Raw genomic sequence first — 13,817 nt, 5'->3', positions numbered from 1 at the left:
TACAGCCCATGGTGTTGCCAAGAGTCAGACATGACTGAAGCGACTAATAGGCAGGTGAGGCGGCCAAGGAGATGGATGTCAGGGCTGAGACCTGAGCTGTGCCAGGAGCACACAGGCTGCCTCCGCCCCAGTAACCACCCTCCACTCCCAGCCACTCCCGCCCCACCAACCACCCATCGGCTTCCCATTTAAGCTCTTTATTCATTACCACTGATGAAAGCTGTGATTCCCAGATCTCCCTTGGCAGTGGAACTAGCTGGAGAGCCACTAAAATACAGAGTCCTGGGTTCCTGAGAGATTCTGAGCCTCGTCAGGGAGCCAGGTTCAGAAGGAAGAGGCCAGGTCAATACCTGATTCCATGTGTCCTGAGGACTCAGCAGAAGGGAGGGAAGCAGAGAACTCCACTGACCACGTGTCCAGAGCAGTGGAGACACCCCTAGTGGCCAGCCTGGGACCACACACTTCTCCAGGCAGCACATTCTGGTCCAGCAAAAATGGAACCAGGCGTGTGCGTGCATGCTCAGTCCTGTCAGTCACGTCCGACTCTTTGCAAGCCCATGACTGTAGCCCTCCAGGCTCCTCTGTTCATGGGATTCTCCAGGCAAGAATACTGGAGTGTGTTGCCATGCCCTCCTCCAGGGGATCTTTTGGTTCAAAAACTTCCACTGTACCAATTGTTAACCTGTCTCCATTCCCTTCTGTGGCAACATCATGCGGTGTGAAATGTGTTTTCTGCGGTATTTGATTCCATGTGGGTGTTTTTCCCTGCATCCGTCTTCCTTTGTGTTACTTCAAGGGAAAAACAGCCCTGGGAGAGCTTTTGTGCCGTCTGCTATTGTTCTGTATTTAAGTGTAAAAAAAAAAAAAAGTACACGCTGCTTCAGTGGGGCCTTAAGACCAGGCCAACTGGCAAATTCCCTAAGCTTTAAATCTTTGTTAAAAATGCCAAAGTAAGTGACCCCTGGTCTACAAAGCCAGCAGAACACAGCTCTGCACACACTTCCAAGTCTCAACAAGTGTAGACACTTCCGGGGGTCCCACAGGCCTGAGTCTGTCCAGCCTCAAGAAAGGGGCTACCCCTGGTCACCCTTCTGAGAACCCACTTAATGAGGTTTCATAACCACACCTGCATGATCCCCCCAATGTTGTGGGTGTGTGATCTCAAGCTTTCTTTCCAATTGTGGTAAAATGTACATAACATGGGGCTTCCCGGGTGGCTCAGCAGGTAACGAATCCGCCTGCAGTGCAGGAGACACAGGAGATGTGGGTTTGATCCCTGGGTCGAGAAGACTCCCTGGAGGAGGGCATGGCAGCCCACTACAGCATTTTTGCCTGGAGAATCCCCATGGACAGAGGAGCCTGGTGGGCTACAGTCCACAGGGCTGCAAAGAGTCAGGTCAGATACAGCTGAAGTGACTGAGGACGCACGCACACATACATAACATAAAATTTACCATCTTAACCTTCAAGTGCATACTTCAGCGGCATTAAACACATTCACGATGTGATGTTGCGTCACTATCACCACCAATCATCTCCAGAATTGTTTCAGCACCCAAAGCTGACACTCTGTAGCCATTAAACATGAATTCTCCACCCCTCCCGGCATTGGCCACAGGCAGCCCCATTGTATCTTCTGTCTCTGAGAATCTGACAAACTTAGGAACCTCATAGAGGTGGGATTGTGCAACGCTGTCCTGCTGAGTCTGGCTTCTCTCACTCGGCACAATGTCTTCATGGTTCATCTGAGCTGCAGCATGTGTCAGAATTTCCCTCCTTTTCATGGCTGCATAATATTCCCATGCAGGCAGACACAAAGAGAATTTTGGACTCAGAGGGAGAAGGAGAGGGTGGGATGACTTGAGAGAAGAGCACTGAAACATATACATTACCCATACATTACTGAAACAGATAGCCAGTGAGCGCTTGACGTATGACACAGGGCACCAAAGCCAGTGCCCTGCGACAACCTGGAGGAATACGGTAGGGAGGGAGGCAGGGGTGGGGGTTCACGTGGAGGGGACACATGTATACCTATGGCCGATTCATGTGAGGGATGGCAAAAACCATCACAATATTGCAATTATCCTCCAATTAAAATAAATAAATTTTAAAAATATTCCATGTATCTTACACACGTGCTTAAGTTTTTGATTCTACAAATGATGAAAATAATTCTTTTCAACCTGTCAACAGGTCTAGGATTCCATACTCAGTTTCAATAGCTACAATTTTAATAGACAAATTATCCAGCAGAAGGCTCCCCACACAGCCATAAGGGCCCATCCACTCCGCCCTTCCCCCTCCCTGGGGCCATGGCCTGGAACCTGGTATTAGAGCAACTAAAATTCTAGGTTGGGAGCCAGTCTGTGGTTCTGGGCATTCTCTGCCTTGACCACACCACAGGACTGTGAGAAAGCTTGTAGAAAACTGATGTCTTACTTTATGTTTAATCTTTGAAGATTGCAATTGCTGCCTAAGAATTCCCAGTTTCCCTGGTGAAGCACAGACCATGTCTCCAGCCTGGGTGAGGCAAAGCGGAAGACGATGGGGCCTGTCCATATCCTCCTTGGGCCGAGCAGCTGGACGGTGGATGTGGCGTCTGTGGCAGACCAGATGGTGACCCTCAGCCTTCACAGAACACTGATTAACTGTATACGGTTCTACGCCCAGACATCTCGGACTGCCCTCCGCTAAAGTCAACTAAAACGAAGGATAAAAGAAGGGTTTAAGAAAACACCAGAATTATCACAGAACCGATAAGACAGCAGGAGTCTGTGCAGATCAAACACACAGTGGAGGCAGGGGTCCTGGGAGTAAATGAGGCTGAAGCTAGGTTCTCCCAGGAGGCGAACCCCGGCAACGTGGAGCGTTGATCCAATGCTGTGCAGGTCGAGACAGAAGGACAGCGGCACCCCGTCCATGTTGGGACCCACTAGGAGACCCTTACATAAAGCTTGATCTCAAAGCAGGGCTCTAATCCGCGTGGATGTGAACAAGAGGGATTACATAGAATGGACAAGAAGGCTTCCCTTTTCAGTGCCAAGGAGAAAAATAATCTCCCTCGAACAGTCATAACCAGGAGACGGCCTTCAAACAGATTTCAGTCCCTGTGTGGTTTGAAAATCCCCAAGAGAGAATGTCAAGTAGTTTCGGGTTGACAGGACTCATGTACCGAGTACAACAAACACAAATCCTCTTCAGAGGAAAGTAACTTTAACTCAAGCTTCAAAAACATTTCATAGATCAAGCTCCAAGGAATATAAACCCAGTCAAAACTCACAAAGTGTGCAAGGAAAAAGGCCACTTGTAGAAACAATAACCAGCAAAGTCAGATGTTTTACATCAAAATGATTTCAGATGCAGGAGCATTTCAGTGCCCGTAACAGAAGATTTTGGGCATCGCTGGTGGCTCAGATGATAAAGAATCTGCCTGCAATGCAGGAGACCCGGGTTTGATCCCTGGGTCAGGAAGATCCCCTGGAGGAGGAAATGGCAACCCGTTCCTATCAGTATTCTTGCCTGGAGAATCCCATGGACAGAGGAGCCTCGCATGCTACAGTCCTTGGGGTGGCAAAGACTTGGACTCGACTGAATGACTAACACTTTCACTTTCAACAGAAGATTTGGAGCAACGATGTCAAATACAATTCATTGTAGGGTGACTAGATACCACACTAGTTAAAAAATGACTAAATCTGTAAACCTGATGTTACCAAGAGAACACGCACTGTTTTCGTCACTCATGCTCAGCTCCCTCAAAGCAAACAAGAAACAGTATCAAAGCTACACCAACCAAAATGATGACTGAGACCCTAGAGGAAAGATATAGTTCATCCAGAATTCTGATGGATGATGACTTATTGCTGTCTAGAATGTAAATAGCATGGGAGCAAGGATCTTTGTTTTCTTGCCCATGTATCAGCGTCTGGCACCTTTTGGCACTCTGTTCATATGTTTGAATGACAGGATGCTTGTGCTCAGTTGCTCAGTCGGGTCTGACTCTTCTGCGACCCCGTGGACTGCAGCCCACCAGGCTCCTCTGTCCATGGGATTTCCCAGGCAAGAATACTGGAGTGGGTTGCCATTTCCTTCTCCAGGGGATCTTCCCGACCCAAGGATCGAACCCGAGCCTCCTATAGCTCCTGCGTTGGCAGGCAGATTCTTTTACCACTGAGCCACCTGAGAGGCCCAAACGACGGGGGGCAGACTGGAACAAAAACGATACCCTACCACCCGGTGTCCTCTCGCCTCCTCTTGGGGCACTGTGATGACCCTGCACCTTTTGTGGCATATGTTCTATTTGGCAAGTGAGTAGCCTAGTCATCCTGCCTGTAGGCCCAGACATGATTTTCAAAAAGAAAGCACACAGCATCTGTGTTCATCTCAGTGTGCCAAGTTAACTCTGAGACTGCTGGACAAAGAGATTCCTTGATGGAAATATCTGGGACCTGTGAATGGGGGTAAATTTTGCTGGGAAAGCAGAAAGTAGGCTGGGTACAGGGAAAATGAGCTCAGCTCCACTTGCCTAGTGTTTTTCTTCCAGGAAGGGGAATGAAATCACACAGTAAACAAGTGACTCATGAGTGGCCTACTCTTGACAAACTGGAGCATCCAAGGAGAAAAGCAGATGATGGACAAGAATACTTTGCACTGACCAACTGTTCTCTTGCATCCTTTCTGGCCTCAACTCCTTTGTTATGCTGCTCACTCCAGGTCCAAAATTCTAGCCCCAACTGATGGCAGAGCTCACTTCCAACTGAGTGTATGTTTAGACCGCAGGAAATGAGGAGAGAAATGGTCCATTCACAAGGTGAAGAACTGAGTGTGAATGTGGATGGGGTGTAGATGCAACACTGGGGAGTAAGGCTGGGGGTGGAGCTGGAGTCAAAGTCAGTGAAGAAGCAGGAATAAGCAGTTATCAGGCCCAGAGTCTGGGCAAGCGCTTGGGAAGGTCAACAATTCTAGCTGGAGGCAGCTCAAGGTCCCCCTCTGCAGCTCCATGTCTGGCGTTTCAAAACTGACAAAGTCTTGGTCCAAATGGGAGATTCCTTAGTCCCCCAAATGCCAGTGGCCCTTCCTGGACAGACAGCCCTTGGTCGGCTGAGTCAAGCAGAAGCATGACTTGGAGCACGCTCGTTGAAGGGTCAGTCAACAGCAACAAGATCCTGGAACGGCCTCCTTTCTAAATTCTTCTCTGAGACAGGGTGTAAGAGCTGGGGTTTTGACTAAGGCTCATCTGTTTGAGAGCTCCCCTTCTGATGGTAACTGGTGTCACAGTGGTGATCTGTGTGACCAGGTTACCTGGGCCAAGCAGAAAGGTCATACAAAGCAGAACAGGTCGGTGGTCCCTGGTTGGGGAACCACGTGAGTCATGTGAGCTGCCCAGACGACAAGCGCAGGTACCACCCTGAGAAGACAGGGGGCCAGACTGTGTCCCCAGGACAGAGGGGAGTTTGAAAGCGTCCAAAATATCACACCAGCTTGGGTAGAGAGCACAGCACAGATCCTCTCAGGGACTGCCAACACCTTGGCACAAAGAACAGACTTTGTATTGAGTTCAGGGTTCGTGTGTGTGTGTGTGTGTGTCTATGTATCCTGGTTCAACTAATTACTCTGTATTAGCAGTTTTCAAAGAGGAGATCAATGACCCCTTAGGTGCTCATGATCTTTTCAAGGGGTCCACATAGTCAAACCCTTTCATGACAAACCTAGACAGCATATTAAAAATCAGAGACATTACTTTGCCGATAAAGGCCGTTATAGTCAAAGCTACAGTTTTTCCAGTAGTCATGTATGGATGTGAGAGTTGGACCATACAGAAGGCTGAGCACCAAAGAATTGATGCTTTTGAATTGTGATGCTGGAGAAGACTCTTGAGAGTCCCTTGGACAGCAAGGAGATGAAAGCAGTCCATCCTAAAGGAAATCAACCCTGAATATTCACTGGAAGTACTGATGCTGAAGCTGAAGCTCCAGTCCTTTGGCCACCTGATGTGAAGAGTCAACTCACTGGAAAAGACCCTGATGCTGGGAAAGATTGAAGGCAGGAGGAGAAGGGGACAACAGAGGATGAGATGGTTGGGTGGCATCACCGACTCAATGAACATGAGTCTGAGCAAACTCCAGGAGATAGTGAAGGACAGGGGAGGCTGGTGAGCTGCAGGCCATGGGGTCGCAAAGATTCAGACACAACTTAGCAACTACTGAACAAAAACAGAGTCAAAGCTATTTTATAATAATACAAAGACATTAATTGTTTTTTTCAATATCATTTTCTTAAGAGTGTGCCATGGACTCTCTCAAATGATATTAACAGCTGATACCTCCTTCTAGTAAGTCAGACAATAAAAAGATTTGCAAAAGCTCAAACAATATCACTCTTCTTACTCAATTACATCATTTTGGGAAACATAATTACCTTATTCTTACGTTATAATGCAATGCATTTATCACTGCTATTTTTAACTGAGTTAAAAATTATTTAAAATTTTTCTCAGTTTTAATTTCCAAGATGGTAAATATCCATGGATACAAGCCATATAAACGAAAACTCTGGGATGCTCACTAGTTTTAAAGAATGTGCCATAAATCTGAGAACTGCTACTCTATATTTTCACTAAATCCTGGTTACAATCCCTGACAGTTACCTGAAATAGCCATCTCTTTACAACATAAGGTAGTGCTGTGCTACCTTTTTTGACTATGCAGATGAATGAGCAATATAAATGGCTCAGCAACCATTTTTCAATGTCATTTTCCTTCTGTCTCAGAAATGGCTCCATAATTTTAAAGCCAGATACTTCACACCTGTGTTCTGAAGCAGGGTTCTCATGGAATTATTTATTCCAGGGAGTTGTTGGCTGGTCATATGGGAATATAATTCTCAACTCATCACCATCAGATGCTGTAAAGGCTTTATTTATATCTTCCTAGGAAGCAGATAATCTTACTATAACACAATATTTTGGGAAATACCAAGGAGATTTATGAGCAATTCAGATATACCCCTAATATGTTATCTTGATGGGCTACTGGCTCTAGGATTTAAGGTAACTTGATAATTACTCAGACAACCACCACAAAATGTTGAGTTGACATTCAGATAAGCTCTCATTCTTCTTCTCATATTTTATTAGGCATAATAACTACCCACAAATCAACAAGCCTGAAAAGATAAAAGGTATTCCATATGTGCCCTGAATTATTCATAACTTCCAAAGAAATATGATGCTAAGTCATAATAATATAAGAACCAAATTCCCACTAAAAGCATCTAGTTTCTGATATTTCAAGTTCAATACATATCCCTTCTTGACAACATCTCGGCAAAGCATTTTCACAAGACTAGTCTTAATGTAGCAGAAACATTTTCATTCGTTCATTTCAGGCAATTCCCCACTGCTGTGTTGTGTTCAGTTTAGATTAGGGAGTGTGAGAAATTAAGATGTGCCTTAGGTCCAGAGTGTGTCTTCAGGAAGGGTAAAGTGTATGAGAGAGAGATACAAGCAGTGACGACACCACAAAACGAATCTAGGGAGTTCTGTAAGAACTAGATACTTGCATGCATGCTGTTGCTTCAGTTGTGTCTGACTCTTTGAAACCCTGTGAACTGTAGCCCACCAGGCTCCTCTGTCCTTGGAATTTTTCAGGCAAGAATACTGGAGTGGGTTGCCATTTCCTCCTCTGGGGATCTTCCCAACCCAAGGATTAAACCTATGTCTCCTGAGTCTCCTGCATTGGGAGGTGGGTTCTTTACCAATTGTGCCACCCGGGAAGCCCCAAAACCAGGAGGGAGAGCTGTTACCACCCTCCTGGTATTAGCAAAAGCCATTAGAGCTCACAGCTATGTGAACTCTTTCTACCTGCCAGAGTCTCTCCCTCTGAGACACAATGAGTAACCCAGGAAGGGGCTTGTGGGTAAACACATGGGGTTTTCATCAAACCAACCCAGCAACAAACCTACGAACCCACCAACCTAGCCATCAACCAACCCACCCACCAACCAACCCAGCCATCAACCCACTCAGCTATCGACCAACCCACCCAGTTATCAGTCAACCCACTCACCAACTAACCCACCCAGCCATCAACCAACCCACCCACCAACCTACTCAGCCATCATCCAACCCACTAACCAACCAACAGACCAACCCACCATCCAACCCATCAACCAACCAACCAGTGGTGGTTGCTTCCTGCATGAATAAGACCAATGTGGCTGACTAGCAAAGTCACATGACTGCGTTTTTTGTGCTAAGCGTCTGTGAGCTACAGACGAGTCGCTCCCGCTCCCCACTCTTGTTTTGGGTGTGTGTATGTGTGTTATTTCAGAGTATGCTTTCAGAGGCATCAGGACAACCAGACATGCTCTGAATGAGCCAATGTCCCAGCTAGAGAAGTGAGTGTTATACAGGTCCTTCCTCAATAGAGAGGACACCACCCCATCCCAAGGCCCAGCTTACTCCCACCCCCACCATGACCCGGTAATACCGTCTCACTGACAACTCGACAAGCAGCTGTTGCTAGTTACTAATGCTGCTAACAGGCAGCGTTAGGAGAAAGTCATGTGGGGCCCAGACAGCAGCCTTTTCTTGGGTGGTGCCGAGAGAAAACTGGATCTGTACACAGTGACTCCCATAAAGGGAGGCTCTCAAGAAGGGTGAATGAGGCACTGCCTGCAACTTGCGCCACAGATCTCCCAGTCAAACTGATACACTTAGAAACCAGACCCTACACACAGTTCAGGGGGCATGCCCAGAAGCAGTGACTCTGTGACTTGCTGAAAAAAGAACGACGTGAAAGAAAGTATTAGTTGCCCAGCTGTGTTTGACTCTTTGTGACTCCATGGACTATAGCCTGCCAGGTTCCCCTGTCCAGGGGGATTCTCCAGGCAAGACTACTGGAGTGGGTTGCCATGGCCTTTTCCAAGGGATCTTCCCAACCCAGGGATTGAACTCGGGTCTCCTGCAATGCAGGCAGATTTGTTACTGACTGAGCCACTAGGGAAAAAAGGATGCCTGTGGACAATGTAAAATATCTCAGCAAAATAGGAAACGCTCCCTCCTAGTCTCCCAAGGATTCAGGAGGGTCATGATAAGGACATGTTGGAATAGTTGGTCACTGGGCCATGGGCTGCATCCCCCGGACCCCCCCGACCACCACTACGCATTCTCCATGGACCACTGTCCGGCCACAGCACCAGCCACAGCCTTCCAGCCAGGCTGCCAGCTTGCTAGGCTGTAGTTAATGCCAGTCCTTGATTTTTAAAGTGAAATTTAACTTAAGAGGAGCTGAAAGTTCTTGATTTCACTTTTCAGACAGAAGTCAACCCCACGAAAGCAGCCCCACGAACATCAGTCAAACAAGCTGTTTCTGATTTAGAGACAAAAATAACTCCATAAACATTAGCAAAAATGCCAAAACAAACAGCATCTGTCTCCGCTGGGATGACTGAACTTAGTGCATGAAAAGCCAGCTCCCTGCCTGTGGTCTGAGGAGCAAGTCTTGGGTGACAAAACCACCGCGTGTTTGCGAATTAAGCATCTATGCAGTGGGAGTTCTGACACTGGCCTCCCATGGTTGGCAGGCACCCTGCTTCCAGTATCTTCCTTTCACCCTCCGATGGGTGGTGGTAAAGTCATGATTAGAATCTTCTTATTAGGGATTCTTTATCTACACTCTGCTTTTCAGTAATCCCTTGTCAAGCTTAATTTTAAGAAAATGTGTTTTTTCACAGCAATCATTTTAGGTACTGCATATATTTACATTTGTTGTTATTGTTCAGCCACTAAGTTGTGTCCAACTCTTTGCAACCCCATGGATGGCAGCAAGCCTGGCTCCTCTGTCCTCTACTATCTACTGAAGTTTGCTCAAATTCATGTCCATGGAGTCAGAGATGTTATCTAATCCTCTCATCCTCTGCCACCCCATTCTCCTTTTTAGCTTTTTAATTTATTTCCTCTTCTCCTTTTGCCTTCAATCTTTCCCAGCATCAGAGTCTTTTTCAGTGAGTTGGCTCTTTGCATCAGGTGGCTGAAGTACTGGAGCGTCAGCTTCAGCATCAGTCCTTCCAATGAATATTCAGGGTTGACTGCCTTTAGTATTGACTGGTTTGATCTCCTGGCTGTCCAAGGGACTCTCAAGAGTCTTCTCCAGCACCACAATTTGAAAGCATCAATTCTTTGGCACTCGGCTTTCTTTATGGTCCAACTCACATCTATACATGACCACTGGAAAAACCACAGCTTTGACTATAGGGACCTTTGTCAGCAAAGTGATGTCTCTACTTTTTAACACACTGTATAGGTTTGTCATAGCTTTTCTTCCAAGGAGCAAGCTTCTTTTAATTATGTGGCTGCAGTCACCATCTACAGTGATTCTGGAGCCCAAGAAAATAAAACCTATCACTGCTTCCACTTTTTTCCCTTTCTATATGTATGCACATGTGTAGACAGACACACATACATTCCTTTTCCCCCCCTTAATACGTATATAGTTCAGTATGGAACCCTTAACACACAAAATATGACAACTACTGTGCATGCCTTCCCTGCTCCCTGGGGGTCAGGTTGTCACCAGTAACTGCAGGCGAGGAAATCTGTTTATACTCCTCTTTTTTGATAAATGGATCAAAGGCCAGTTCAGAAAACAGGCGCCTGGGCTTTGAAACAGGTTGTGAAAATGCCAAGTGCTTGCCCAGAGCTACAGAGGGAGAGAGGCAGACTGAAGCCCGAGGGAGACGCTGAGGCAACCAGAAAGCCCGGATTCAAAGCCTACCCATGAGGCCCTCAGACATGTGGCCAAAATTCCCAAGTCTCAGGACCACCGCCCCAGCCCAGGCCTCTCGCCTGAGTCCCAGGCTCCTCCTCCCCTGGTTCCCAGACCCAGACAGGAACCTGTGTGTGATCTTCCCGGCTCAAGGCGGCCCCTCCCCTGCCTCCTTCCCTCCCTCCCTCCTTCCTTCTTTCTTTCTTCCTCCCTTTCTTTCTCTATTGAACTTGTTACAACATTGCTTCTGTTTTATGTTTTGGGTATTTTTAACCCCAAGGCAAAGTGGGCTCTTGGCTCCCCAAGCAGGGATGGAACCCGCACCCCCTGCATTGGAAGGCAAAGTCTTAACCCCTAAACTGCCAGGGAACTCCCCCCATCTTTCCTATTCCAGAAAAGAGTACCTCCATTCTCCCCCTGGGTCACTCCCCATATCCCACCATCAGCTGTCAGTTCTAGCTTTAAAATCTTCCTTCCACCCATCTGCATTTTCCGCCTGTACTGTCATGATCTTGCTGGAGCCCGCAGACTGAGCGACAGTCGAGTCTTCCCCAGGGCTGCCACGATTCTCTTTTCTGTCCCTTCACAGCAGCCCTCAAAGGCCGCCACAGTAATATTTTTTAAAATGCCCGTCGGATCAGGCCAATCTGTGGCTCAGGGCCCTTCAGTGGGATGCTCTTGGCTTAGAGGAAGCAGAGAAAGGATGAGGTGGGCCTGCAACAGCTTATCCTGCCAGAAAGTAAGATGTACTCAAGATCGATGGGGACACGTGCAAAACCACCTCCAGAGGCTCTGGATCAAACCTGGGGGCAATATGAACAGCCAAACTGTAGTTTATTGGGACTTCCCTGGTGGTCCAGTGGCTAAGACTCTGCACTCCCAAGGCAGAGGGGGCCCAAGTTCAATCCCTGGTCAGGAAGCTAGATCCCACATGCCACAACTAAGAGTTCACAAGCTGCAACCAGAGATCCTGAGTGCTGCAATGATCTCAAGTGCCACAGCAGACGCCCAGTGCAGCTGGATACATAAATAAATTTTTATAAAAATAATTGTGACCCAGTGCTCTGTGACAACCTAGAGGGCTAGGATGGGTGGGGGGGGGGGGGGGGGTGGAGGGGAGGGATGCTCAGGAGGGAGGGGATATATATATATATACTTATGGTTGATTCATTTTGTTGAACAGCAGAAACCAATGCAACATTGTAAAGCTATTATCCTCCAATAAAAAATAAATTTTTAAAAATGTACATACAGTACATATAAAGGTCAATGCTACATTAAAAAAAAAACTGATTTACTGAGTAAAACAGGAATCCCTGAAATCTTACTGATTCAAAGGAATGAATGAATGAGTGAATAGGGAGAAGAAAAGTTCCTCATCCAAGAAGACTGCCAACTCCTACCCCTCCCAGGTGGCTCAGTGGTAAAGAATCCACCTGCCAATGCAGGAGACATAAGAGACGTGGGTTCGATCCCTGAGTCTGGAAGATGCCCCTGGAGGAGGGCATGGCAACCCACTCCAGTATTCTTGCCTGGGAAATCCCATAGACAGAGGAGCCTGGCAGGTTACCGTCTATGGGGTCGCAAAGAGTTGGACACAACTGAAGTGACTCAGCATACGTGCACGATATCAGTAATTAGGACTCTTCACAGTACAGAGAAGATGGCTTAAAAATAAGTAAAGACTAATTAATTTTACATAAGAGTCACCTTGGGGCCTCCTGTGAGAGCGGATGTTAATGATGTATTTTCTGTAATTAATTTTTATGTGCATCCTGGGGTTCTCATCACCTTCTCTAGAATGACTCCTTGATTCTGGAGCCTCTCTCTTCCATTCAGCTACCCCCATCAGGTCAGCCCTCCCCCCAGACAAGGGGAGAACAGAGAGAACCAGACACAGCTGCCTACACAGGTAAACCTTAGTGTGACCACAGTTTCTTTGCTCAGAGAGGAAATTAAGTAATTAACACATGCAAAAGCATATTTTGGAAATAGGAGGTTCTCTGTATTTAAAAAAAAAGTCTAAAGAGGAGGACAAAATGGAGACAGACAGTATTTAATAAACAGAAAGGCAAGAGACCCAAGTTCAAGTTCAAAGACTACCACCACTTGGTAGCCCGGAAGATCACGTTCTCTCTCCAGATCTCACTTTCTCTAGGTTGCAGGTTTTAAATGTGGACAGTACCCTGGACCCTGGAAGACAGAGGCTGAGGCCAGTGACCTGCAGCTTTTATGGTGAGAAGCACTGTCAGCTGCAGCCAAAGCTTTGAGAGGTAGCAAAGGAAAGTAAATAAGCCACCTCCCCATAACTTAATCCCCACCTCCTGTCCAAAACTGCAAACATGGGTCATTGTTGTTCAGTTGCTAAGTCACGCCCAACTCTTTGCAACCCATGGACTGCAGCACACCAGGCTTTCCTGTCCTTCACCATCTCCCAGAGTGTGCTTAAACTCATGTCCATTGAGTCGGTGATCCCATCCAATCATCTCATCCTCTGTCACCCCCTTCTCCCCCTGCCCTCACTCTTTCCCAGTATCAGGGTCTTTACCAATGAGTTGGCTCTTCACATCAAGTGGCCAAAGTACTAGAGTTTCAACTTCAGCATTAGTCCTTCCAATGAGTATTCAGGGTTGGTTTCCTTTAGGATTGACTAGCTTGATCTCCTTGTTGTCCAAGGGACTCTCAGGAGTCTTCTCTAACACCACAGTTCAAAAGCATCAGTTCTTCTGCCCTCAGCCTTCTTTATGGTCCAACTCTCATATCTGTATAATGGCTACTGGAAAAACCATAGCTTTGACTAGACGGACCTTTGTTGGCAAAGTGATGTCTAAATGGGATATATTGACATGCTTATCAAAGGATGTTCCTCCACCAGTAGGTGAAAGGGTGCCCTGTGATTGGATCTGTATAGCTGACCTGGGTTCGTGGGAAAGGCAGGCAGAGAACACAGCACCAGGAACTTTTGCTCCCAAAGTGAATACCAGCTTAATGAATCACTTCTCATCACCAGAGCAAATTAACTCTGTGTTTAATCCAGGAGAAGAAAGA

This window comes from Oryx dammah, unplaced genomic scaffold (assembly GCF_014754425.2).
Source record: "Oryx dammah isolate SB20612 unplaced genomic scaffold, SCBI_Odam_1.1 HiC_scaffold_25, whole genome shotgun sequence".
NCBI lineage: Eukaryota > Metazoa > Chordata > Mammalia > Artiodactyla > Bovidae > Oryx > Oryx dammah.
Note: the sequence above shows the minus strand (reverse complement) of the source record.